The sequence below is a fragment of the Molossus molossus genome, unplaced genomic scaffold (genome assembly GCF_014108415.1).
Source record: "Molossus molossus isolate mMolMol1 unplaced genomic scaffold, mMolMol1.p scaffold_m16_p_1, whole genome shotgun sequence".
Lineage (NCBI taxonomy): Eukaryota > Metazoa > Chordata > Mammalia > Chiroptera > Molossidae > Molossus > Molossus molossus.
Window position 1 is genome coordinate 200,888,923 of NW_023425344.1, and position 27,549 is coordinate 200,916,471.

At 38.9% G+C, this 27,549-nt stretch overlaps 1 protein-coding gene across 7 annotated transcripts in view; it reads right to left on the minus strand.

Annotated features, from left to right (window-relative positions):
- Window positions 1-27,549, minus strand: part of HERC1 (HECT and RLD domain containing E3 ubiquitin protein ligase family member 1) — a 236,115-nt gene that overhangs the window by 197,845 nt on the left and 10,721 nt on the right. For 2 of the 7 annotated variants that reach the window (XM_036265847.1, XM_036265772.1), the window contains exon 2: window positions 25,070-25,121. The exons of 4 other annotated variants lie outside the window; for them this stretch is intronic. The gene's annotated coding sequence lies outside the window, so the exon portion shown is untranslated. Of the gene's footprint in view, window positions 1-24,075; window positions 24,101-25,069; window positions 25,122-27,549 lie in introns of those variants that run through there. One more of the 7 variants, XM_036265897.1, reaches the window with a different exon arrangement.

The window sequence follows — 27,549 nt, forward strand, 5'->3', positions numbered from 1 at the left end:
ATCACAGAGATCCCCGCCCCATTGGTTTTGCTTTCTCCCACCTCCCTAATGTATGGATTTCATGTAATCCTCTTACATCTTCTCTTTACTGTAAATTAAGGTGCAAAACTGCCATTCTCCCAGAGCATTATCTCAATCTCTTGAGGCTTTGCTTCCCACATTTGTCAATAGTTTTGCTCAAATAAACTCACAAAATTCTTCACAGGTTTGAATATTTCTTGCATTGACACAATTCTACCTAATACATAGAAACAAACACAGGGAAGCTGCCAAAATAAGGAGACAAAGAAATATGTCCCAAAAGAAAGAACAGAACAAAACTCCAGAAAAAGAACTAAACAAAATGGAAACAAGCAAACTACTAGATGCAGAGTTCAAATCACTGGTTATAAGGACGCTCAATGAATTTAGTGAGAACAGCAGCAGCATAAAAAAGGACCTGTCAAAAATGAAAGATACAGTAACTGAAATGAAGAATACGCCCTGACCAGTTTGGCTCAGCAGTCAGAGCGCTGGCCTGCAGACCAGAAAGTCACGGACCGGATTTGATTCCAGCCAGGTACACAATACCTCGGTTTTGGTTCGGTCCCCAGCCCTGTGGTTACGATCGTGGGGGAAGCAACCAGTCGATGTGTCTCTTTCATGTCAATGTCTGTCTCTCTCTCTGTCTAACTCTCTCTCTCTCTCTCTCTCCCCCTCCCTCCTTCCCTCCCTCCCTCCCACTCTATCTGAATATAAACAGAAAAATATCCTCAGGTGAAGATTAAAAAAATAATAATAATAATTTATAGGAAATCAACAGTAGAGTAGATGAAGCCAAGAATCAAATCAGATTAAAACAACAATGAGGTATCACCTCACACCTGTCAGAATGGCCGCCATCAATAAATCATCAAACAACAACTGTTGGCGAGGATGTGGAGAAAGGGGGACGCTAGTACACTGCTGGTGCAGCCACTATGGAAAACAATATGGTGTTACCTAAAAAAACTAAAAATTGAACTTCCATTTGACCCAGGGATCCCACTTCTAGGAATATATCCTAAGAAGCCTGAAACACCAACCAGAAAGAATATATGTACCCCCATGTTTGTAGCAGCACTATTTACAATAGCTAAGATCTGGAAACAGCCCAAGTGTCCATCAGTAGACAAATGGATAAAAAAGCTGTGGTACATATACACAATGGAGTACTACGCAGCTGTAAGAAAGAAAGACCGCTTATCCTTTGAGACTACATGGAGGGACCTGGAAAGTATCATCCTAACTGAAACAAGCCAAACAGAGAAAGACAAGTTTCATATGATCTCACTTATTTGTGGAATATAATGAACATAACAGTCTGAGGAATGGGGTAGTCCCAGAGACGCGGAAGTGGGATACAGACTGACAATCCCCTAAATAGGGGGGTGGTGGGGAAGAGATAAACCACAGAATTTATATGCATGTGTGCATGAACAGTGGACATGGACAACAAACTGGGGAAAGGGCAGGGAGGGAGGGGGAGGGGGGAATCAGTGGGGGGAAAAGGAGAAACATCTGTAACAAAAAGTAATTAATAAAAAATAAATAAATTTAAAAAAAAAAGAATTAAATCAGCAATTTGAAATATAAGGAAGTTAAAAAAAAAAACACAAAACACCCAATCTGAACAGCAAAAAGAAAAAAGAATCCAAAAAATGAGGATAGTGCCCAGCTAGTGTGGCTCAGTGCCTGAGTGTCGACCCATGTACCAAGAGATTGTGTGTTTGATTCCCAGTCAGGGCACAGGCCCGGGTTGCAGGCTTGATCCCCAGTGGGAGGCGTGCAGGTGGCAGCCGATCGATATTTCTCTCTCACCAATGTTTCTATCTCTCTCTCTCCCTCTCCCTCTCCCTTCCTCTCTCTCTAAAAATCAATAAAAAACATATTAAAAAAAAATTTTAATGAGGATAATGTAGGGAGCCTCTTAGACAACTTCAAGCATACCAACATTTGCATCATGGGGATGCCAGAAGGAAAAGAGAAACAGCAAGAAATCGAAAGCCTATTTGAAAAAAATAATAACAAAAAAATCCCTAACCTGGTGAAGAAAATAGACATACAAGTCCAGAGAGTACAAAGTCCCAAACAAGATGGACCCAAAGAGGCCCAAACCAAGTTATATCATAATTAAAATGCCAAAGGTTAAAGACAAAGAGAGAATCTTAAAAGTGTCAACGTAAGAAACATTCAAACCTGTGGAGAATTTTTGTCAGTTTATTTGAGCCAAACTGTCAATAACTGCCAGGAAGCCAAATATCAACCGATGAGATTTGCTCTAGAAAATGGCAGTTTTGCACCTTATTTTATATATTACAATCAACAGAGGAGGTTTAAGAGAATTATATGAAATCTACTGGTGATAGATTAGGGAGGAGAAAGCAAAGTTGGGAAACATCTGAGATTGGATAGACACATACTTCTTTTACATAGGTGGGTATAGGATAGTTAACAGTCAACAATTAATGCACTAACAATAACAATGAGGGGATTTGTGGTTTTTGCTTGTGCTTTGAGGGGCTCAGAAAAAAAGGAAATTATTTTGTTATTGCACATGCATATTTATCAGGTACGTTATCCTAGATGCAAAAAGAGGACAGACTCAGTTAAGGTAAAGATTGACCTTTGTGAGGGAAAAATACTGCCCTAGGACATGACCACCTGCCATGAACTACTTTTAGTCTGAAAAGTTTTAATTTCAGACCATGTTATGTGGTTACTTTAGGACTCTGAATTTGTAAGGTCACCACACAGGCCTCTCCTGAGCTTGTCAGGTTTAGTATGTGGACTTTGTCCATAAAAACACTAAGAGAAAAGCAGTCAGTTACCTACAAGAGAGATCCCATAAGACTGTCAGCTGATTTCTGAACAAAAACTTTGCAGCTAGAAGGCACTGACAAGAAATATTCAAAGTGATGAAAAGCAAGGACCTACAACCAAGATCAGTCTACCCAGCAAAGCTATCATTTAGAATGTAAGGACGGATAAAGAGCTTCCCAGACAAAAAAAAACTAAAGGAGTTCATCAGCACCAAACCAGTATTATATTAACTGTTAAAGGGTCTTCTTTAAGAAGAAGAAAAAAATAAAAAATATGAAAAATAAAATGGCAATAAATATATATCTATCAACAATTGAATATACAAACAAAATGAACAAGCAGAACAGAAACAGACTCATAGATAAAGAGAACTTTCTGTTGGTTGCCAGATGAGAGGGGGGTTGGGGGCAGTTAAGAGGTGATGGGATTAAGAAATACAAACTGGTCATTATAGAATAGACATGGGGTCATTACAGAATGGACATAGGGAATATGGTCAATAATATTCTAATAACTAGATGTGGTGCTGGATGAGCATGGGATTTATTGGAGTGATCACTTATTAAGTTATGTAATGTCTGGTCACTGGAGTATACACCTGAAACTAATATAATAACCCTGGCGGGTTTGGCTCAGCAGTTAGAGCATCAGCCCTTGGACCAAAGGGTCGAGGGTTCAATTCTCAGTCAAGGGCCCCAACCTCGGTTGCAGGTTTGATCCAAGCCCCAGTTAGGGCTTATACAAGAGGCAACCAATTGATGTGCCTCTCTCACATCAACGTTTCTCTCTCTCCCCCCTTCCCTCCCTTCCACTCTATCTAAAAATCGATGGAAAAATATGCCCAGGTGAGGATTAACAAACCAAAAAAAAGTGTTGGTGAGGATGTGGAGGAACTGGAACCCCCTGTGCACTGATGTAAAATGTAAAATGGTACAGTGACTATGGAAAACAGTATGGCAGTTCCTAAACAAATTAAAAATAGAATTGATCCAAAATTTCTATTTCTGGGGATATACCCAAAATAGTTAAAAGCAGGGTCTTAAAAGATATTTGTACAGCCCTGGCCAGTTTTCTCAGTGGTTAGAGCGTCAGCCTGCGGTCCAGAAAGACCCGGGTTTGGTTCCCACTAAGGGCACATACCTCGGTTGCAGTTTGTCCCCAGCCCTGGTTGGGTCGTGCGGGTGGCAGCCACTCAATGTGTACCTTTCACGTCGATGTTTCTCTCTCTCTCTTCTTCTTCTTTCTCCCTCTCACTCTATCTGAAAAAAAAATGGAAAAATGTCCTCGGGGGAGGATAAAAAAAAAAAAAGATATTTGTACACACATGCTCATAGCAGCATTATTCACAATAGCTAAAAGGCAGAAGCAACCCAAATGTCTACCCATAAATAGATTTTAAATAAAACCTTATATAAACATACAATAGAATACTATTCAGTCTTAAGAACAAAGGAAATTCTGACACATGCTTCAACACAGATGAACTTTGAGAACATTATGCTATGTGAAATAAGACAGTCATAAAAAGACAAATACGGTAGCCCTGACCCAGTAGCTCAATTGGATGGAACGTCATCTTGTACACCAAAAAGGTTGTGGGTTTGATCCCCAGTCAGTGCACATACCAGAGGCAACCAATCAATGTTTCTCTCTCTCCCCACTTCTTCTCTCTCTCAAAAAAAAAAAAAAAAAAAAAAAAAAAAAAAAAAAATCAATGAACATATCCTTGGGTGAGGATTAAAAAAGAAGAAAATAAAAAGACAAATATGATTCCTCTCATATGAGATACTCAGTCTACAGTAGTTTCCACTTATCCATAGTTTGGATTTCCAAGGTCAGTTACCTGCAGTCAACTGGAGTCCAAAAATATTAAATAAAAAATTCCAAAAATAAACAATTTATAAGTTTTGTTTGTTTTTTAAAATCCTCAACCGAGGATTATTTTTCAAATATCTTCAGATAGAGTGGGGGGGGGGGTGCAAGGAGAGAGAGAGAGAGAGAGAGAGAGAGAGAGAAACATTGATGTGAGAAAGACACATCAATTGGCTGCCTCCCACACAACCAGGGCCGGGAACCAAAGTGCAACCGAGGTACGTGCCCTTGGCTGGAATCGAACCTGCGACTCTGTGATCCGTGGGCCGTTGTTCTAACCACTGAGTCAAACCAGCCAGGGCCAATTTATAAGTTTTAAACTGAGTACTGGTCTGAGTACCATGATGAAATCTCATGGTGTTCTGCCCTGGATGCGAATCATCCCTTTGTCCAAGACATCCAGGCTGTATATGCTACCCACCCCCTCCCCTTAGTCATTAAGTAGCAATATGGTCAGCAGGTCAATTGTAGCCTAATGCTAGGTCACAATGTCTACATCAATCACATCACTTCATCTCATCAGGTAGACACTGTATCATCTCACATTATCACAACATGAAGAACAGTGAGTATAATACAACAAGATATTTTGAGAAATCACATTTATATAATTTTATCACAGATATTGATATTAGTTGTTCTATTTTGTTATTAGTTATTGTTAATCTCTTATTATGGCTAATTTATAAATTAAACTTTATCACAGGTATGCATGTATGGAAAAAAAAACATTATACAAGAGTCAGTACTATCTGCATCCACAGTTTCAGGCATCCACTGAGGGTCTAGGGACATATCCCCCCCCAGAAAATGGGGGGCCTACTGTAGTAAAATTCACAGAGACAGAAAGTAAAATGGTTGTTGCCAGGCTTGTGGGAGGGGTAGATGGGGAATTACTACTTTAATGAAAATAGTTTCAGTTTTACGAGATAAAATGAGTTATGGAGATGACTTTGGTAATGATTATACAACATTATGAATATATTTAATACCACTGAACTGTACAAAATTGTTAAGATGGTAAGTTTGATGTTACAAGTATTTAATCAGAATAAAAATTTTTTTGGGAAAATAAAAAGGCATATTGCATAGGAAAAGAAAAAAAGATATTGTGAAACCAAGGCATAGACCTATGGCACAGAAAAGTAAAAAGTCTGCAGAGCCCTGGCCAGTTTGGCTCAGCAGTTAGAGCGTCAGCCTGAGGACCAGAGAGTTCTGGGTTTGGTTCCTGCTAAAGGCACGTACCTCGGTTGCAGTTCGTCTCTGGCCCCAGTTGGGGTCATGCAGGTGGTAACCAGTCGATGTGTCTCTCTCACATCGATGTTTCTCTCTTTCTCTTCCTCCTTCTCTCCCTCCCGCTCTATGTGAAGATAAATGCAAAAGTGTCCTCGGGTGAGGATAAAAAAAAAGAATGCCCTACCCTTATCCCATAATACCAGCTATATAATCCATACTATTTTATGGTTGGTCTGTTTCTTCTATTATAGGCAAGATTTACCCTTTTTTGCATCTTGGAATTTTCACATCCCTCAGCATGCATATGTGTACCACCCCCTAAACAGCTCTCAAATCTATCCACACATCTCCATTTTCACTGCCACAACCCTTGCTCATGCTACAATCATCTCTCATCTGGACCACCAAAATAATCTCCTAAATAAGGAGATAAACTAAATTAACATGGCCATGAGTTAATAACTGTTGAAACCAGATGCTGGGAAATATTTTCTCCACTTACATACATGTTTAATTTTTTTATATATATATAATAAAACTTAAGTATATTTAAAAGGGGAAAAGGTTTTAAATTTTTCAAAGGTTTTCAATAGTTTTACTCTAAAGAACAAAATCTCTCCTATGGCCAAAAAAGCCAGGAACTGACCTCTTCCCTGCCTGCTCTCCCTTCTATAGCTACACCTGAGATGTTCCATTACTGGAAAGCACCATGCTCCATTCTATTGGAGAACCCTGGCACAAGCAGTTCCCTCTACTTAGAGCCTAACTTCTCCATCCCACCCTCTTTCACCCTGCTAATGTCTAGTCTAAACAAGTTCTCAGTTTAAACTGCCCAGTACCAAGGACATATTAGATACTCGTTGAATTAAATGTCACTTCCTCAGGGAAGCTATCCTTAACAGCACTCATGAGTCCTGGTCCCTCTTTTTTTTTTTATCCTCACCCGTGGACATTTTTCATTTTTCGTTCAGGTAGAATGGGAGGGAGAAAGAGAGAAACATCGACGTGAAAGGGACACATCGAGTGGCTGCCACCGGCACGACCAACCAGGGCCGGGGACAAACTGCAACCAAGGTATGTGCCCTTAGTGGGAACCAAACCCAGGACTCTCGGGACAGCAGGCCAATGCTCTAACCACTGATCAAAACCGGCCAGGGCAGTCCTGGTACCTCTTTTAAAATGTTTATTCAGCACCCAGTACTTGACCCTTCACAGTATTCTGCATGGTTTGCAATTATGTAGTATTAGTGTGATTATCAGTTTAATGTCCTCTCATGGGTCCATAAGAGCAAAGACAATTTCAGATTTGCTTATATCTCCAGTGCTCAGCAAAGGTAAAGCACATAGAGGGACCTCAACAAATATTTGCTGAATTGAGCTGAGCAATCTGGGTCTATGGAGTTCATTATTTACATAGAATCTAATTTCAATTTGGATCTTATCTTACTCTGAACAGATATAATGAAAGCATTTTAAAATAACTGTTTCCAAGTATGGTTGTACTACAGTGGAAGGACCCCAGGGATTCTGTCTTTAGTCCATTTCTATTTCCTCCTCTCACTTATAGACATTCTTGGAGTAATCCCAGCGACTCCCAAAGCTTTCACCTACTTCTCATATGCTAATGAGTATAGTCCAAATTTCCAGATCTGAATATCCACTGCTAACATGATATACACACTCACATGTCCCAAGGAATGTTAATTTCAACATATTTAAAACTGAATTTGTCATTCACTACCACCTCTGCCACACCCACAAATAAGTTTACAGAGCTCTAAATGTATGACTTCAGAGAGTCATTAAAAAAAAGGTCAATAAGGATACTTCTCAAGGGCATTTCTGGAAGAGCAAGAGGGATAACCCATCTACAAAGTTCTGCAACTGAAAATTAAATGCACACTGTGATCCACCTCTCCCTCACCCCTGGCCCAAGAGTTCTCCTCTACATGGCTTCATTTAGGCTGACTGACTGACTCTTACTCATTAAATCATATAATTATCGATGTTTAGCGCCACAAAATTAAACAGCTAATAAAAAGGGAAAGAGTGTTTTGAGGTTGTTATTGTTCTTATTTAGAAAGTGAATACACTTAGAAAAGGAAAAAATTTGCTGAGTTTGCTGGTAAAATTGTTTTGTTACATCAATAATTAAAACTAGTCAAAAAAACTAGGAAGCAGATATGCTTATTCAGCCAGTAAAGAACTTGGACAAAACTGAATTGAACTAATAGTTTTTTGCTTATTCCTAGAACCACCAATTCACACTCCTGATGAACCAGCTAAATACTGGCAAAGAAAAAACCCTGCTATTGTTTTGTTTTGTTTCGTTTTGTTTTGTATTTACAGTATAGTTAATACCATTAAAGGCCAATTGTTCCTTTTCCACTCATGGTCGAATGCACAAATCCAAATTTAATTATGTGAATAAAGGTATCAAATTCACCAATGAAAAGTGGGGCTGGAAAAATAACCCAAGGACTGAACAATAATGAAATAAATGAAGGACACCAAAGGATTTAAGCGCAAGTGTAGACTTAATACTTCCTACAAGTAAATGTATCAAATTCTGAAGGTTTTTAACATTCTATAGTTGAACAAAGCAGTAATAGCACTTAACATGCTTTGAGCACTTTCTATGTGGCAGGCACTAGTGCTAAATACTTTACATGTGTTACCTTAATATCAGAACAATTCTATGAAATAGGTACTATATTATTATTCCCATTTGCCAGGAAAGGAAACAAAGACAGAGAGGCTAAATAGTTTAATCCAAGGTCACACTGCTAGTACTAATAGAGTAAAGGATTCAAACCAGAGTTGTCTGACATCCAACCTCAACCACTAAATCATGCTACTTCTTATCACTGTCATGGTGGTTTCATATGTTCTATATCACTCCAAATTTTTTAGGATTAAAAACCTCAGAAGGTTTCAATGAATCAAATGCCAATTCAGCTCATTCTTAGCGTCCTGGTGCTATAATAAAATCTGTTACTCCTAGCCACAATCTCAAGATAACGTTAAATGATCACAATCAGATAACAACAACAACAAAATACTTGCACAGTTCTCATCAGAAACTTGCAGAACAGACATGCAAAGATCTGAAAATAGCAAAACAATTTTGACAGAGAACAAAGCTGAAGAAATTCTATTATCTGCCTTTAAGGCTTATTATAAAGCTACAGTTATCAAGACATGTGCATTGGTAACAAGAGAGATCAACAGTTCAGAACTGAAACTCAAGAAATAGACCCAACATATATGGTCAATTAATTTTTAACTAAGGTGCCAAGGCAGTTTATTAGAGAAAAGATAATCTTCAACAAAGGGGGCTGGAACAACTGAATATGCATACAAAAAAAAAAAAATGAACCTCAATCCTAATTTCATACCATATACAAAAATCAACTCAAATTAGTTCACAGACCCAAATTTAAGAGTTAAACTATAAAAATCTCTTAGAAAATACAGGAAAAAAATCTTAGCACCTGCATTAGACAAAGATTTCTTAAATAGGGCTAAAAAATTTGATACAATAAACTTCATCGAAATTTAAAACTTTTGTTCTTCAAAAAGCTCGTTAAGGCCCTGGCCAGGTGGCTCAGTTGGTTGAAGCATCATCCCATACACCAAAAGGTTGTGAATTCAATCCCTGGTTGGGGTGTGCACAGGAGACAACTGATAGATGTTTCTCACATTGATATCTCTCTATCTCTCTAAAAATCAATAAACATATCCTCTGGTGAGGATTTTTTTTTTAAGCAAGTTAAGAGTGGAGCAGGTAAATGTGATACTTGCACTGTCTCACAACCACATCAAAATTACAACTACAGTCCAGCCGGTGTGGCTCAGTAGTTGAGTACTGATCCATGCACCAAGGGGTTACCAGTTCAATTCCCAGTCAGGACACATGCCTAGGTTGTAGGCCCGATCCCCAGTGGGGGACATGCAGGAGGTGGCCAGTTGATGTTCTCTCTCATTGATGTTTCTCTCTCTCCCTCTCCCTTCCTCTCTCTCTAAAATCAAAGAAAAAAAAATTACAACTACAGAACAAACATCATTGAGAATCGCCTGAAGTCTAGCTGAACTGACTAAGGATATACAGAAGAAGTCATGTAGGAGAGACAGAGACTAGGAATGGGCAGGTCCTACACCCACATGAGGCAGTTAAAAATTGAGAGGCTGTGGCGGTCCCTCATGGGCTATGAGGATAAATCAGATAATAGATTGCATTGTGCCTTTTTGTTAGAAATTGGAACTTTGCTTGAAGTAATTTTTTTAAGACCCTCAAAATCCACTAAACCAAATCTTCCTACAAGAGCATTTTCACTACAACATTCCTCAGCTTACAAATTTACAATAATTTTAAATGGGTTCTGGGCTAGGCATTCTTTATTTAACCCCAGTCTTCCCAAACTTAATCTCTACCCTTCTATGCTCTGCTTTGTGTCCTTTAAGGCTGACTGCTAGGACTACACTGCCCAAGCTCCCCTGGCCTTCAATTGGGTCAGGCCAATGAGAGGCACTAGCAGGAAATAGAGGATGAGAAGAAAAAGAATTTAGGGTCCTTATTTCCCTGGCTTTCTCCCCATCTCAAAACCCTTTCCTCTACAGCCATAGGTCCTATCCACTGCTTCGGCTTCCAGTGCTTCAGCTCTCATTAGGCATCATTGTTCCTGTCCTTGCCCCCTCTGGCTTAAAAGTATCAATGGCTTCCCGGTATTACTAGGCCTTGGAAACTTCCAATCTCTTCTTGCTTTCCTTAATCCTACCCAAACCTCTATAACCAGTCCATTTATTTCCTGCCAGGACCCTGCCTGGGTGATCTAGTTCCCTAAGGTTAAATTCCTCACTCTGCTTTCCAAGGCTCACAAGCAACTGTTTCCTACAACCTATCAAATCTTAACTACCTCATTCTCTTTCCTCATCAGCCCTCTGCTCTTGTCAGGCAGGAATCCCTACTGATCCTTACCATCATTCAGTTGGGATGTGTTCACTTCTGCCCTTACTCATGCTACTGAACCCTAGAATGCCCACCCCTTCCTCTCTTCCTAACAAATCCTATACTTCCTTCATGTACCAATTTCTCATCTTGGAATTTCCATGTCTCTTACATAGAAATACTTTGAAACTGTAAAAATAAATGTTAGGTATTGCAGTGTATGGTCTCTGACTGTTCACCATATAACGCCCAAAGGGAAGTAATCTGAACTATTTTAAGTTATTTCGTTTATATTTCATCATGGAAGTTAGTGTAATATTAGAAATACAGTAACTCTTATTGACAATATAGAAGTTATTTTAACTCTTGTTACATCACTACAATGTTCTAGTACAGAAGGTTGATAATAACTAGCTATACACAAGTTTACTGTTTTTAGTTACTCTATTTTCAATATGATTACAAAGAATAGCTGCTACCAACCTTGGGTTTTAGAATATCAATGCACTTTATAATGAAATAATCTTTGGGAACAAAAAGTAAAGCAAGTTATGAATCTGTCAGGTTCAGCAACTTGTTACACAAATAGATGCAATTAGTGCACAAATACAAATAGAAATGTCAGCACATGCAGGATACTTTAATTTGTAGCTGACCAGTGGCCATGAACCAGACAATAGACTTCAACAGAAGTAGATTTCTAGAGGCATAAAAAAGCCAGTGGTCTCCATCATACATTGTTTGTAGAGAAAAATCTCCTCCCCCTTCTTTAGAACCTTTGATTTGCTAGCATCTAAAGCCTCAGTCATAGCAATCATAACATTTTTGGTAAATTTATCCTCACTGAACTCCCAAAGATATATGCAATTTATACTTCAAAAAAATCATTCTTATGAGGCTTCCTAAAATAAATAATGAGGAAATAGCAAAAGTGTTGGAAGTAGCCCTAGCTAGTTTGGCTCAGCAGTTGGAGCATCAGCCTGCAGACGGAAGAGTTGTGGGTTCAATTCCAGTCAAGGGCACATACTTCGGTTGTGGTTCAGTCCCCAGTCCTGGTCCGGGTTGTGCGGGAGACAACCAATCAATGTGTCTCTCTCATGTCGATGTTTCTTTCTTTCTCTTTCTCTCTCTCTCTCTCCCCCTCTCACTCTATCTGAAGATAAATGGAAAAATATCCTCAGGTGAGGATTTTTAAAAAATAGTTACAATAGCTAGCTTCTCACAACATTTCAGAGTATCAATATGTAAGTATAATTTTGAGAAGGAAAAAAATAAAATTTAGACTATTTGATATCAAAAGAAATGGGGATAGGGGAGACATAAAAGCACCAAATACTTACTTAAAAGTAACCTTTTTATCTCTTCATAAAAAATAATAAATTTTAAAAAATCAAAGGGATATACATAGCACATTTATTAATGAATTAAGGTCAGTTTTATTTGCACATTTTTAAAAATTCTGTAACTATACAGGGTGGGGCAAAAGTAGATTTATAGTTGTAAGTACACAGAACAGAGTTTATTCTTTTTTTTTTTTTTTTTTTTTTTTTTTTTATCCTCACCCGAGGATATTTTTCCATTTTTTGTACAGACAGAGTGGGAGGGAGAGAGAGAGAGAGAAACATCGACGTGAAGGGACACATCGAGTGGCTGCCACCCGCACGACCAACCAGGGCCGGGGACAAACTGCAACCGAAGTACGTGCCCTTAGCGGGAACCGAACCCGGGTCTCTCCAGACCGCAGGCCGACGCTCTAACCGCTGAGCCAAACTGGCCAGGGCCAGAGTTTATTCTTGTATTATTATTTATTAATTATTGTATTATTTCCATATGAACCAATTGTAAACCCACTTTTGCCCCACCCTGTATATTAACTTTAACAAAGGAATTCCTCTTTATTACTACCAGAAACTTGACAAGATTGTGCAAAATTTATCCAAAGTAGGAAGGTCTGTTAGATAGAAAGCACAGCTCTTCTAAATGACTCAGAACCCAGCCCCGCCCGTGAGGTCAGTGGATTAAGTGTGGTCCCATGGACTGGGAGGTCTCCTTTCGATTGCCAGTCAGGGCATGTGCCCAGGTTGTGGGCTCCATCCCCAGTGGGGGTGAGCAGGAGGCAGCCGATAGATGTTTCTACCTCTCTCTAAAAAATCAACAAAATACATATTTTTTAAAACATTTAAATGACTCAGAACCCAGAATAGGGCAAGGATATATCAGCAATTACAACACAATATGATAGCGATACATAACAAAGTTACCCAGCAGAAACTATAGATAATACTAAAAGAATGAAAAAGACAGTGGCCAAGACACTAGAGACACCCCAAAAGTTAAGTTGAGAAATGAAAGCCTAAAATAAAAGAGCAATAATGTATTAGGCCTGTGAGATGAATTTTAAGGATGTTTAGAAGGTATGCTCAATGACACTAAGCCCAACCAACATTTTCACATTGCAGTTTTAATCTTTTACATTGCAGTTTTAATCAAGAAATAAGGTATTGCTTAAACTAAAAAATATCCTATTCCTTGCAGCCTTGTCTAGAGTAGCAAAAAGAAAAAATAAGGTAAAAAACAAAAAGGGGGAAGAATCTAAAGTCCAATAAGAAACTGGTTAAATAAACTATACACATATACTGAGATTCAAGGCAGTCATTAAAATGAGTAAGGACTATCTGGAATTATCTGTAATGTACTGAATTGGAATGATAACCATGATATATTAAATTAAAAAAATGCACTAAGATGTAGACTAAGCAATTTCACTCCTAGGTATATATCCAAAAGAACTGAAAGCAGGGATTCAAACAAATATTTGTACACCAATGTTCAGAGCAGAATTATTCATAGTAGCCCAAACACAGAAACAGCCCAAGTGTCCATAAGCAGATGAATGGATATACAAAATATAATACATATAAGAGAGTAGTACTCAGTCATAAAAAGAAATAAAATTTTGATATATGGTACAATATGGATAGTCCTTGAAAGTATTTTGCTTAGTGAGCCCTGGCCGGTTTGGCTCAGCGGTTAGAGCGTCGGCCTGCGGTCCTGAGAGACCCGGGTTCGGTTCCCGCTAAGGGCACGTACCTCGGTTGCAGTTTGTCCCCGGCCCTGGTTGGGTCGTGTGGGTGGCAACCACTCGACGTGTCCCTTTCACTTCGATGTTTCTCTCTCTCTCGCTCTCTCTCTCTCTCTCCCCCTCCCTCCCACACTCTATCTGAACAAAAAATAGAAAAAAATGTCCTCGGGTGAGGATAAAAAAAAAAAAAAAAAAAGTATTTTGCTTAGTGAAATAAGCCAGGCATAAAAAGATAAATATTACATGATTCCCCTTATATGAGGTACCAAGGATAGGCAAATTTCTAGATAAAGAAAAGTAGGATGGAGGTTACCAGGGGCTTAGGGGAGAAGGGAAGAGGGAATTATTGTTTAATTGGTACAGAGTTTTTGTTGTGAATAATGAAAAAAAGTTTTGGATATAGATAGTAATACAACATTGTGAATACATTTAATGGCACTGAATTGTACACTATAAAACTTCTTTAAATGTTAAATATATCTATAATTTACAATAAAAAAAAAAAAAAAAAGATGTAGCCTGGCTGATGAGGCTCAGTTGGTTGGGCATCATCCCATGCACTAAGAGCTAGAAGTTCCATTTCTGATCAAGGTACATGCCTGGGTTGCAGACTTGATCCCCAGTGGGGGTTATGCAGGAGGCAGCCTATCATTGTTTCTCTCTCACAGATGTTTTTACCTCTCCCTCTCCCTTTCTCTCTCTCTAAAAGCAATAAAAACATTGTTTTTTTAAAAAAGATGTAGAACAGTCTTCAATATGCCACCAATTATATAAAAAGAAAAAAGATGAGACTACATGAATGCATGACTGAAAGGGTTTTAGAATCTCTGACAAGACACATAAAAAACTGATAATAGTTAACTCTGAGAAAAACTAGGAAAGTGAAGATAGAGAACAAAAGGGAAACATACAGCCTGAGCTGGGTGACTCAGTTGGTGGAGCATCGACCCATGCACCAAAAAAATTGTGGGTTTGATTCCTAGTCAGGGCATGTATGGCAGGCAGCCAATCTATGTTTCCCTGTCATACTGATGTTTCTGTTTCTCTCTCTCTTCTCTCTCTCTCATCAATAAAACATGTCCTCAGGTGAGAATAAATAAAAGGGGGAAACATACATTTTCATACATTTTGCTGTAACCCCTTGGTACCACGTTGAGTATATTGCTTAATGAGTATATTGCTTAAGAATATTTTTTTACTAAAAAAAGAAAAGGCCTGCCCTGGCTGGTTTGGCTGAGCAGTAGAGCATCAGCTCGTGGACCAATGAGTCTCGAGTTCAATTGCAGTCAAGTGCACATATCTCAGCTGCAGTTCGTCCCAGCCCTGGTGGGGTCATCCCGGAGGCAACCAATGATGTGTCCCTCTCACATCGATGTTTGTTTCTTTCTCTTTTTCTCTCTCTTTCTCTCCTTCCCTCTCTTACTCTATCTGAAGATAAATGGAAAAATATCCTCGAGTGAGGATTAAAAAATAGAGAGAGAGAAAAGGCCCTGCCCTGCCAGTGTCGCTCTGTGGATTGAGTGTGGTCCCATAGACTGACAGGTTCTGATTCAATTCCCAGTCAGGGCACATGCCTGGGTTTTGGGCTCGATCCCCTGGGGGGGAGGGGGGGACGTGCAGGAGGCAGCAGATTGATGTTTCTCTCTCACATCAATGTTTCTATCTCTCCCTTCCTCTCTCTCTCAAAAACAAAACAAAACAAAACAAAACATATATATATTATATTAAAAACATATATATAATATATATATATTAAAAAAAAAAAAGAAAGGGCCCTAACTGGTGTTGCTCCATGGTTAGAGTGTCAGCCAATTCTCGATTAAGGGCACGTACCTGGGTTGCAGGTTCCAGCCCTGGCCCTGGTTGGGGTGCAATCGGGGTACAGTTGGGAGGCAATCAATGTTTCTCTCTCTTTCTCCCTTCTTCCCCTCCCTTCCATTTTCTCTAAAAAAATATCCTCAGATTTTTTTTTTTTTTTGTATCCTCACCCGAGGACATTCTTCCATTTTTTGTTCAGATAGAGCGGGAGGGAGAGAGAGGAAGAGAGAGAGAGAGAAACATCGACGTGAAGGGACACATCGAGTGGCTGCCACCCGCACGACCTACCAGGGCTGGGGACAAACTGCAACCGAGGTACGTGCCCTTAGCGGGAGCCGAGCCCGGGTCTCTCTGGACCGCAGGCCGACGCTCCAACTGCTGAGCCAAACCGGCCAGGGCTATCCTCAGATTTTAAAGAAAAGAAAGGGAAAAAAAAATTTATCTAAGCAAGGATGATCTTCCCATGGATGCTTATCAGGAAAAGGTTGTGGGAGAAAGTATTTTCACACAATCTCAAAATACCACCCCTAGATTACTTATTAGTAAAAGTGCATTTAGAGTGAAGTAATCTGGTACTAGTCACCACCCTAAACAAGTGATCAAGTATGGTATCACCTATTAAAATGGCTTAATTAAATGGTCCCTGAGGTGATGCAAAAAGTACACATCATCTATATAGTGCTCGTGCAATAAATGTTTAGGCTGAATATATAATCTTAAAGAAACAATCAGCAAATTCAAATCATAGGACGTTATTTAAGACAAATGCCCTAGTTCATTCAATAAAGTTAATGTCATTTAAAAAGTCAGGGGAGCCCTGGCCAGTTTGGCTCAGCGGTTGGAGCGTCAGCCTGCGGTACAGAGAGACCCGGGTTCAGTTCCCGCTAAGGGCATGTACCTCGGTTGCAGTTTGTCCCCGGCCCTGGTTGGTCGTGCGGGTGGCAGCCACTCGATGTGTCCCTTCACATCGATGTTTCTCTCTCTCTCTTCCTCCCTCTCTCTCCCTCCCGCTCTATTTGAACAAAAAATGGAAAAATGTCCTCGGGTGAGGATAAAAAATAAAATAAAATAAAAAGTCAGGGGATTGTTCTAGATTAAAGGAGACATAAAAACAAAAGCAATATGTAAATGTGATTCAAAAACAAAAAAACAAACAAAAAAGTTATAAAAGACATGTGAGAGACAACTAGAAAATTTTAAATACAGACACTGCATATTAGATAATATTAAGTTGCAGTTATTTTCCTTAGGCGTGGATAAAGGTATTGAGGTTATAATGGAGAATGTTGCTGTTTTTAGGAGATGCATACTGGAAGTATTAGGAGCAGGGAGTAGTATCATGGCGACTACAACTTACTCTCGCTTAAAGCAAAATTGTTTGTGTGTGTGTGTATTTAGAGAAAAAAAAACTGCAACAAAATGTTACAATATGTGAAACTAGGTGAAAAGCATATGGGTTGTTATTGTAGTATTCTTCAACTTTTCTATGATTTGAGAAAATGTCAAAATAAAAGTTTGAAGAGGAAGACAGAAACAGCTGAATCAAGCACAACTGGGCCCCAGTGATATAAAAGTGGAGAAAAACAAAAGACTATCTTTTACAATAAAAGTATACACAGGAGTTAAATGATAAATATGTTTTTCCTTTATTAACCATGTCCTTCCTGATGGAGCAGGTGTAGTAAATTTATTTATTCCTAGAGTATCTATATTAAGTAAATCTCACTTTTAATTTTCTTACAACAATTATTTTCCTTTAAGTAATTACAGTGATACCATCTCTAAAATGGAGCAGACAGAAAAATATTGCTCCCATGAACACCGACAGTAAGTTGCCTACCCTTTCTTGGAAGGAAGATAAAAGCTAGCCAGGGAGATGACAAGTTTTCTTAAGCTTGTACTTTCTACAAACTACATAGAAGGTAGGTAAAGGGCAGAGACTAGCTGGGTTCAACAAAAATGAGAAGGCAGATCTACCCATCATTTAAATATTCAACCCACATCTTTACTGTTTTAAAATAGTGTGAATTCCTATATATCAGAAACCATCTAGACAAATCTGTATTGTAACATGACTGATGGTAAATTATAGCAAAGAAAAGTTAAATGGCAAAATACATTTGGAAATGAGCTTAATCATCTCTGAATATGTCTACTGTCTGGAGAATTCACTTTTAAACCAAACAATGAAGATACACTATGAGGACCTGACTCAGGACTAAATGAGATCTTATTCCCTCATCTTGAACCCTACCTAACTCCCTCCTGAAAAATCTCTCAGGTTGACAGAAAATAGAATTTGAAAATAAATCCATCCCTGTGGAATCAATCAAGCTGTGCATTTACTATATGTGCACTTATATGAATATATATTATAGTTTAATAAGAAGTTTTAAAAACACTTTTTAATGAAATACCCAGGTTCCACATGCTGAAAATTATAAGATACAGATGAAAAAAAGAAAAATCAAAGATCTAAATAAATGAAGAGACGTGCCATGTTTCTAGATTGGAAGACTAAGTATGAAAATGTCAGTTCTCCCCCAAATTGATCTATAGGTTTAATGCAATACTTATTAAAATCCCAGCAAGATTTTTGTACCTTTAGACAAGTTTTTTAAAAAATTTATATGGGCCCTGGCCGGTTTGGCTCAGCGGTTAGAGCATCAACCTGCAGTCCAGAGATACCCGGGTACAGTTCCTGCTAAGGGCACGTACCTTGGTTGTAGTTTGTCCCTGGCCCTGGTTGGTCGTGTGGGTGGCAGCCACTCAATGTGTCCCTTTCACGTTGATGTTTCTCTCTCTCTCTTCCTCCCACTCTATGTGAGCAAAAAATGGAAAAATATCCTCAGGTGAGGATTAAAAAAAAAAATTGATATGGACTGACAAAGAAACTAGCATAGCTAAATTCACAAAGCCTTACCAACTTAGAACCAACAAGGAAACATTCAGAGATGTAAATAAAATATAACCTAATCCTCAAAAACAAAAACAACATTTTTTTTGTTAGTCCCCACCTGAGGATATTTTTTCCATTGATCTTTAGAGAGAGTGGAAGGGAGGGAGGGAGGAAAAAAGGGAGAGAGAGAGAGAGAGAGAGAGAGAAACATCAATGTGGATGTACCTTGACTGGGACTGGAGATCAAACCGCAACCCGGGTACATGCCCTTGACTGGAAATCAAACCCGAGTCACTTTGGTGTGCAGGTCGACACTCTAACTACTAAGCCACATGGGCCAGGGCAAGAAAAACATTAATAAAATAAGACCATACCAAAAATCTAACTAGGCAAAGGGAGTGATTAACAAAGCAAATTACTAGATACAGTCAATAAAACAGAAAGCTAGGTATGCTGCAGAATTGACTTGAAGGAAAAAAAAATCCAATCCACAACCCAATACAAGTTCCTTTCCCCCTCTCACTACTCCCAACAGTACTGATAATCAGGGACAACAGTATACACACACACACACAGGCTCACACCCGTGCTCACATACACAAACACACTAAAAATGTCCATATATAGAGTGCTCCAAAAGAACCACACTTTATTTCCCTTAATATTTACTTAAAGAGGTATGGGTCACTTATCTTTTAATCCAGTACAGTGTGAAAGAATTTTTTTTCCTATCAAACAACAAAACAATCATCCCAAATTCCACATAAAAATAAGCTTTATACTACTCATTGCTTCCTTAACTTAACCTAACCTCAAACAGATTTTTTTTATTTGTTCACCTAGCCTTTACTAACCAGTCAGTTATTGGGGAGGTGAGAGTAGGGTGAAGGGATTGACTATACATCTCAGTTTGCCTAGGATATTAATTTTTTTTTTTTTATCCTCACCTGAGGACACTTTTCCATTTTTTGTTCAGATAGAGTGGGAGGGAGAGACAGGAAGAGAAAGAGAGGGAGGGAGAGAGAAAGAGAGAAACACTGACATGAAAGGGACACATTGAGCGGCTGCCACCCGCACAACCCAACCAGGGCCAGGGCAAACTGCAACCAAGGTACGTGCCCTTAGCGGAAACCAAACCCAGGTCTCTCTGGACCACAGGCAGACGTTCTAACTGCTGAGCCAAACTGGCAAGGGCAGGATATTAATTTTATGCCTGTTGTCCCAGCATGTACCTATGGTAGAGAGGATAAAAGGTTCAGTGATCAAAATAAATTTGGAAAATCCGGAATTAATGTTAAACAGAATTTTTGAGTTTTTTTTTTTTTTTTTTTTACTGTAGGTCTTTTATATGTTAACATGTATCATTACATTTGAAGAGGATAAAGTGCACATTGTTTACTAAGTTTATTTGACCCCAAAAACCTTTTGTCAAGGAACTATATTGGGAAATACTGCTTCAGTTCTCTGACAATCTTTAATACAAAATATGCTGTTATGAAAACTCAGTATTTTCAAAATCTGACTCATATACAAGGCCTGTTCAAAAACGCATGCTGAGAAATATGGCTCAAGAAACAGAATAACTGCTGCCCTGCACAAACCACTTCTGAAATTTCTGAATAGGACCCTGGCCTATTTGGTTCAGTGTTTAGAGCGTGGGCCTGGGGACCAAACAGTCATGGGTTTGATTCCAGCCAAGGTCACGCACCTCAGTTGCAGTTCATACCCGGCCCCAGTTGGGGTCATGCAGTGGCAACCAATAGATGTGACTCTCTCACATGGATGTTTCTCTCTCTCTCTCTCTCTCTCTCTCCCTCTCTCTCTCTCCCTCCCTCCCTCCCTCCCTCCCTCCCTCTATCTGAAGATAAATGGAAAAACATATCCTCAGGTGAGGACTAAAAAAAAAAAAAAGAAAGAAATTTCTGAATAGAAACACTGATGGAGCCCTGGCCAGTTTGGCTCAGCGGTTAGAGCGTCGGCCTGCGGTCCGGAGAGACCCGGGTTCGGTTCCTGCTAAGGGCACGTACTTCGGTTGCAGTTTGTCCCCGGCCCTGGTTGGTCGTGCGGGTGGCAGCCACTCGATGTGTCCCTTCACGTCGATGTTTCTCTCTCTGTCTCCCTTCCTCTCTCTCCCTCCCACTCTATCTGTACAAAAAATGGAAAAATATCCTCGGGTGAGGATAAAAAAACAAAACAAAACAAGAAACACTGATGGATAAGAAGAACAAGCACCAGTGACCAGTTACACACGCTAGGTCACAAGCTGCTATCTCACAATGGACATTAACCTATTTATTGGCCAAACATCTTTTAAGCAAAGTCTAGTTATTCAATATTCCTAAGTTTTCCCTTAATTTTCAATAAAGACTTGCACTCTTCCCTTAAAGCAGTGGTTCTCAACCTTCCTAATGCCGCAACCCTTTAATATAGTTCCTCATGTTGTAGTGACTCCCAACTATAAAATTATTTTCGTTGCTACTTCATAACTATACTTTTACTACTGTTATGTCTTAGGTGACCCCTGTGAAAGGGTCATTCGACCGGCAAAGAGGTCACGACCCACAGGTTGAGAACCACTGCCTTAAAGGAATTCCACCACAGAACTTTGTCAAATTTTCCCAGAACCAGTTCTAACATAAATAAAATGCCCTAAATATACAATTTACATTGTTCAACTATCCAAAAGAACACATGATACATGAGGAAGGAGCAATAAACTTCACTATTTCGCAATCCCTGATGAATAACTATATCTAAACAATGATCATCAATAGTTCTTAACATCACAAAGAGGATAACAAGACCTCATGTACCCCCTGATGGAAACACAAACCATTCCTATGAAGTACTCATATTAAAAAAAAACAACTGCCCTGGCCGGTTTGGCTCGGCGGTTGGAGCGTTGGCCTGCGGTCCGGAGAGGCCCGGGTTCGGTTCCCGCTAAGGGCACGTACCTCGGTTGCAGTTTGTCCCCGGCCCTGGTTGGTCGTGCGGGTGGCAGCCACTCGATGTGTCCCTTTCACATCGATGTTTCCCTCTCTCTCTCTTCCTCTCTCTCCCTCCCACTCTGTACAAAAAATGGAAAAGTGTCCTCGGATGAGGATTAAAAAAACAAACAAACAAAAAAAAAAAACTCGCCCTGGCCGGTTTGGCGCAGCGGTTGGAGCATCGGCCTGCGGTACTGAGAGACCCGGGTTCGGTTCCCGCTAAGGGCACGTACCTTGGTTGCAGTTTGTCCCCGGCCCTGGTAGGCCGTGCGGGTGGCAGCCACTCGATGTGTCCCTTCACGTCGATGTTTCTCTCTCTCTCTCTTCCTCTCTCTCCCTCCCGCTCTATCTGAATAAAAAATGGAAAAATGTCCTCGGGTGAGGATAAAAATAAAAAACAACTAGAAAAAAAAATTCTTTTTAATCTGGCAAATAGTACAGGAAATTCAGGAGACAGAACAACATGGTAAATGGCATTATAGAGAAGCAATCAGCAAATGGGAAACTTCTCAGGGCAAACAACCTGGTTACTTCTAACAAAAAATGTTAAGAAAAAAAACAGCCCTGGCCGGTTTGTGTCAGCAGTTGTTAGAGCGTCAGCCCTCAGACCAGAGGCCAGGGTTTGGTTCCCACTAAGGGCTCTCACATCGATGTTTCTCTCTCTTCTCCCCTCTCTCCCTCCCGCTCTATCTGAGAATGAATGCAAAAGTGTCTTTGGGTGAGGATAAAAAAATAAAATAAAATAAAAATAGAAAAGAGATGGAGGGAGAGTCCAAATATTAAAAGTAATTTAATCAACAAGCCAAACAATTGTAAAGTATAGACCTTATTTGAATCTCATTTCAAACAATATATAACAATAAAAAGAAAATGAAACCTGATTACAGATTTGATAATATTAAGAATTCGCTATATATTTTTTCGATATGATAATGGTATTACGCTTATTTTATAAAGAAGGAGACTATCTTTTAGATAGGCATACTGAAATATTGAAAATTTACAAATTAAATATGTCTGAGATTTGGTTCAAAAAAGTGCAGGGATTAGAGGTGGAGTGGTGTTGGATATAAATATAGAGGGAAACAAGACTGCCTATAATAATTTTTGAAAATCAGTGATGGGTACATGAGAGCTCTTTTTATACTAGTCTCTATACTTTTATACTAATATATGTTTAAAATATTTTGTAATAAAAAATACTAAAAAATAAAAAAAAAAAAAAGAAAGGCTGTCTGGAAAATTGAATTATCTGCCTAGGACTACATATTACCATAACAGATTAATGCACAGTCAGGCATAAGTGAATGTAAATGTACTATGATCAAATTATATTTATAAAGTTCTAACATAAATTCCACTAACATGCAACATGCTAAACTCTCATATATAATTACTGTTATTTATCAGCCTGTTAACATCTAACCAATTTATGGTTTTTCATGGGAAAAAGTATTTAAATATGATTTAGTTTTTAATTTTTCTTTATTAAATAAAACAACAGTCACAGAAAAAACTTCCAGACAATACTTCAGTTATCACCATCTTTCTAGTCCAGTGATTTTCAACCTGTGTGCCACCAGTGTGCCGAAAGAATTTTTAAAATATATAATACCTGACTATTTAATCAGGGGCACTTTTTCCTTAGACTGTCAAATAAAAAAAAACACAATGCCAACACAACAAGAGCCGTCTGGTGTGAATGAATCAAAATTATACCTTTCTTTTTGTCAGATCAGCAAAAAACATAATTTGGTATGCCTCAGAATTTTAGTAATTAGTTTATGTGTGCCACGAGATAAAAAAGGTTGAAAATCGCTGTTCTAGTCCTATGGGCCTATAGTACCTTGGGAATTTATCAGCAGCAGCCTTATTGCTTAAGTGCTCCAGCAGCTCACTGAGCTCCAAATAGGACTAGTTTTATCTTGTGCACAAATACCCTTTCCTGCCTTCCTATTCTGAAATAAAGAGCCAAACCAACAGATGGCAGACCACGAGGGAGAGGGTGATGATAAGGAGACAGTTTCAAGAGAGCACCATGGAAAAAGAAAACACAGAACTGAAAGATACTAAGAATACATAATATTCAGCAATTCCTTAGATTTTTGAAGACCAAGTCACATACTGTCAATCATAAATTACTTTAAAGTGAAGTGATTCTATGAATCCAACTTTATTCCCTTATACAAGGTACCTTTAAGAATTTTGAAAAGTCCCTCTTAATACCTCAGACCAATAAATTACCAAAGCAATCCAAACTACTCCAAAATGAACAAAGGAACCAGGGAACACAGTAAACTGTTATAAACATTTCACTTAGGCTATGTTACATCAGCCTTTTCAGATGCTACCAAACTTTCTTTTTTGACTTCAGAAAAGTAAAGCTCCCTACCTCTATGCCAATCGACAACACAGTCAAAACAGCATCAACATTATTTCAGCCTAAGTAGTAAAAAGTTTTAATTAAAATACTAGTTTTAAAAAGATTACAACAGTGTTGCTATTAAAATTAAAATTTTAAACTAAATTATATTTCTTTAAAATGCCTAGCCTTTCAGTTTAACAAACATTAAGAACATACTAATTATAACAGGCCATCTTTGCCCATTCTTCATGACAAGTATCTTCTGCTTCCAGATTAAGCAACTTTCCAATCACTTATATAAGAAATTAAGCCCCAATCACCATAATGCAGAAGTCTACCACTCACACTCTGGCAGTTCTGTCATGAATAGCAACTTCCTTTATGAATAGAATCTTCATAAAAGAGGGTCCAGCAACTAGAGGTTATTCAAGGGCTCTTTCCTCAGGCAGCTGCCTCCCTCCTCTGTGGAAGTTTGTCAAATGGCAGAATATCTACTCTGCCTATTTCACAGATATGTTTGTTATAAGATCGATTAAGAAAATGTTTACCAAAGTACTTTGTAAATTAAAAAGCAATATACAAATGTAAGTCATTATTATTTCACAACTTGTTTGCACTCTAGACAGGTGGTAGACTAACCTTGCTCCTTAATATCACTGGGTTTCAAGGTTTACCAAGAAAAACTTTATATTTCAGGACATAAAGATTCACTAACATTTACTTTTCTATAGAAAAGTCCAATACTTATACCAATTATTGTTCTCTTCTAACCCTCTTTGGAAGAACAGAACTAGAAAAATTATTTTAGAACTCAAAGTAACATGCAGCACCTAAAATTCTCACTATCGCCATGAGTTTCTGAACACCTATATAAAATGATCCTGCCCGTATTATATTACGTGGCTGGGATTTTAGATCAGCTAAAACCACTGAATTGAGGCTGGCCATTTCCATGCTCTGCCCCCAGTTTCCACCAACACCCCTCTTGTTTCTGAATTCTAATCCAGGCTCCACCACTTACTAGTTGTGTGATCTCAGGCAACTTAACCTCTCTTGTAGTTCAATTTCCTTATCTGCAAAATAAATGAGTTAAATGTGGTTTAAATAATAGTTCAACCAGATTTAGCGACGGTCCAAGTGAAAGTGCTTAGAATAGTGCCTGGTGTACAGTAAATGCTCAATAAGTGTTACCCATTATTATCCCTTTGTGTGTACATCTGTCTATTCCACCATACCACCCACACTAAATCACAGAAATTTCTCCATCATTCTGAATAATTCCTTCCTTTCAAAAGAATGAACAAGTTTGAGAAAGCAGGAACTATGACCATATTACTGACAAAATTTCATTATACAGTATAAGACTGGATAGTTCGTTGTATAAAAAATTCAGTGACAACCTTATATAAAATATACTAGATCCAACATGCTTTTAAATTACATTAACACATAGATAATATAATCTTCCTAGTTCCAGATTAGGTTATCCTATATTTCTTTTTATTTTTTATCCTCACCCGAGGACATTTTTCCATTTTTTGTTCAGATAGAGTGGGAGGGAGAGAGAGAGAGAAACATTGACGTGAGAGAGACACATCAAATGGTTGCCACCCACACAACCCAACCAGGGCCAGGACAAACTGCAACCAAAGTAGGTGCCCTTAGCGGGAACTGAACCTGGGTCTCTCTGGACCACAGGCCGACTCTCTAGCCGCTGAGCCAAACCGGCCAGGGCTATCCTATATTTCTAATACAGCAAAGCTGTTTACTTGAATTGTATCATATAAAATTGCCCATGACCAAACAGTTTTATGGTATAGTGACTAACAAGAATGGTCTTAAAATACAGCAAAATTTAAAGGAGCTCCTATAAATGCTACTATATTACATTTTTTTAAAAAGAGCTTGGAAAACAATGTATTCCCTCCAAAATCAATATCAACAGAGACTTTAAATCAAGAGGTTTTCTTTTTTCCGTTATTGATTTTTAGAGAGAGATGAAGGGAGAGGGAGAGAGAGATAGAAACATCGATTGGCCACCTCCTGCATGCCCCCACTGGGGATCAGGCCCACACCTGGGCATGTGCCCTCCTTTACAGGGAATCGAACCAGTGACCTCTTGGTGCATGGGTCGATGATCAACCACTGAGCCACACTGGCTGGGCTAAATCAAGAGTTTAGAGCAGCGGTTCTCAACCTGTGGGTCGCAACCCCTTTGAGGGTCGAATGACCCTTTCACAGGGGTTGCCTAAGACCATCGGGAAAAAAAATATTTCCAATGGCGACTCATAACAGTAGCAAAATTACAGTTATGAAGTAGCAACGAAAATAATTTCATGGTTGGGGGTCACCACAACATGATCAACTGTATTAAAGGGTCACAGCATTAGGAAGGTTGAAAACCACTGGTTCAGAGTGAGGAAAATATTTCCTCTTGTCAGAGCAAGAGAAAATATTATTACATCAACATCACTACCATTATAATTAGACGATAACCAAAGAGTATGTTAAACACTGCAACAAGCACAAGAAATGAACTCCAAGTTTATTTATTTATTTTTTTATCCTCACCCGAGGACATTTTTGTTCAGGTAGAGTGGGAGGGGGAGAGAGAGAGAGAGAGAAACATCGATGTGAAAGGGAAACATCGAGTGGCTGCCACCCGCACAACTGACCAGGGCCGGGGACAAACTGCAACCAAGGTACATGCCCTTAGCGGGAACCGAACCCGGGTCTCTCGGGACCGCAGGATGATGCTCTAACCGCTAAGCCAAACTGGCCAGGGCCCAAGTTTATTTTTTACATATCACTTAGCACATGCTATGCACAACTATGTGTTCTTGATAAGGTTATACATTCTAAAACTTAACATTTCACATGAGTACCCAAAGCGCAAAATTCACAGTGTTCATTAATTGACTTAATAGTTTTCCTTTGGCTTAAAACCTTGAAAAGGTAGAATCACTTCATCTAAATTAGATAATTTTACTCTGTAGATAACTTCCTAGAGCTGCATCCCTGGCTTATTATGGGCCAGGGTCTTTCTATGCACTGGAATGAACAAGACATATAAGGATCCTGCTCTCATTGACTTGACATTCTAGTGAGGAAGACAAATAATAAATAAATAAACAAATAAGTCATTAAAATTCAGAAAGCATAAGTGCCATAAAAAATAAAGCAAGAGAGCCCTGATCAATATGGCTCAATTGGTTGAGCATCATCCCATGCAACTAAAAGTTCGTTGGTTTGATTCCTGGTCAGGCACATGTTTCTCTCTCACATCAATGTTTCTCTCCCTCACCCTTCCTCTCTCTCTAAACTCAAATTTTAAAAAACAAAAAATAAATAAAAATAAAAGCAAGAGCCCTGGCTGGTTTGGCTCAGCAGTTAGAGCATTGGCCTGCAGACCAAGGAGTCACAGATTTGATTCCGGTAAGGAGCATGTGCCTCGGCTGTGGTTTGGTCCCCGGCCCTGGTCAGGTTGTGCAGGGGCCAGCC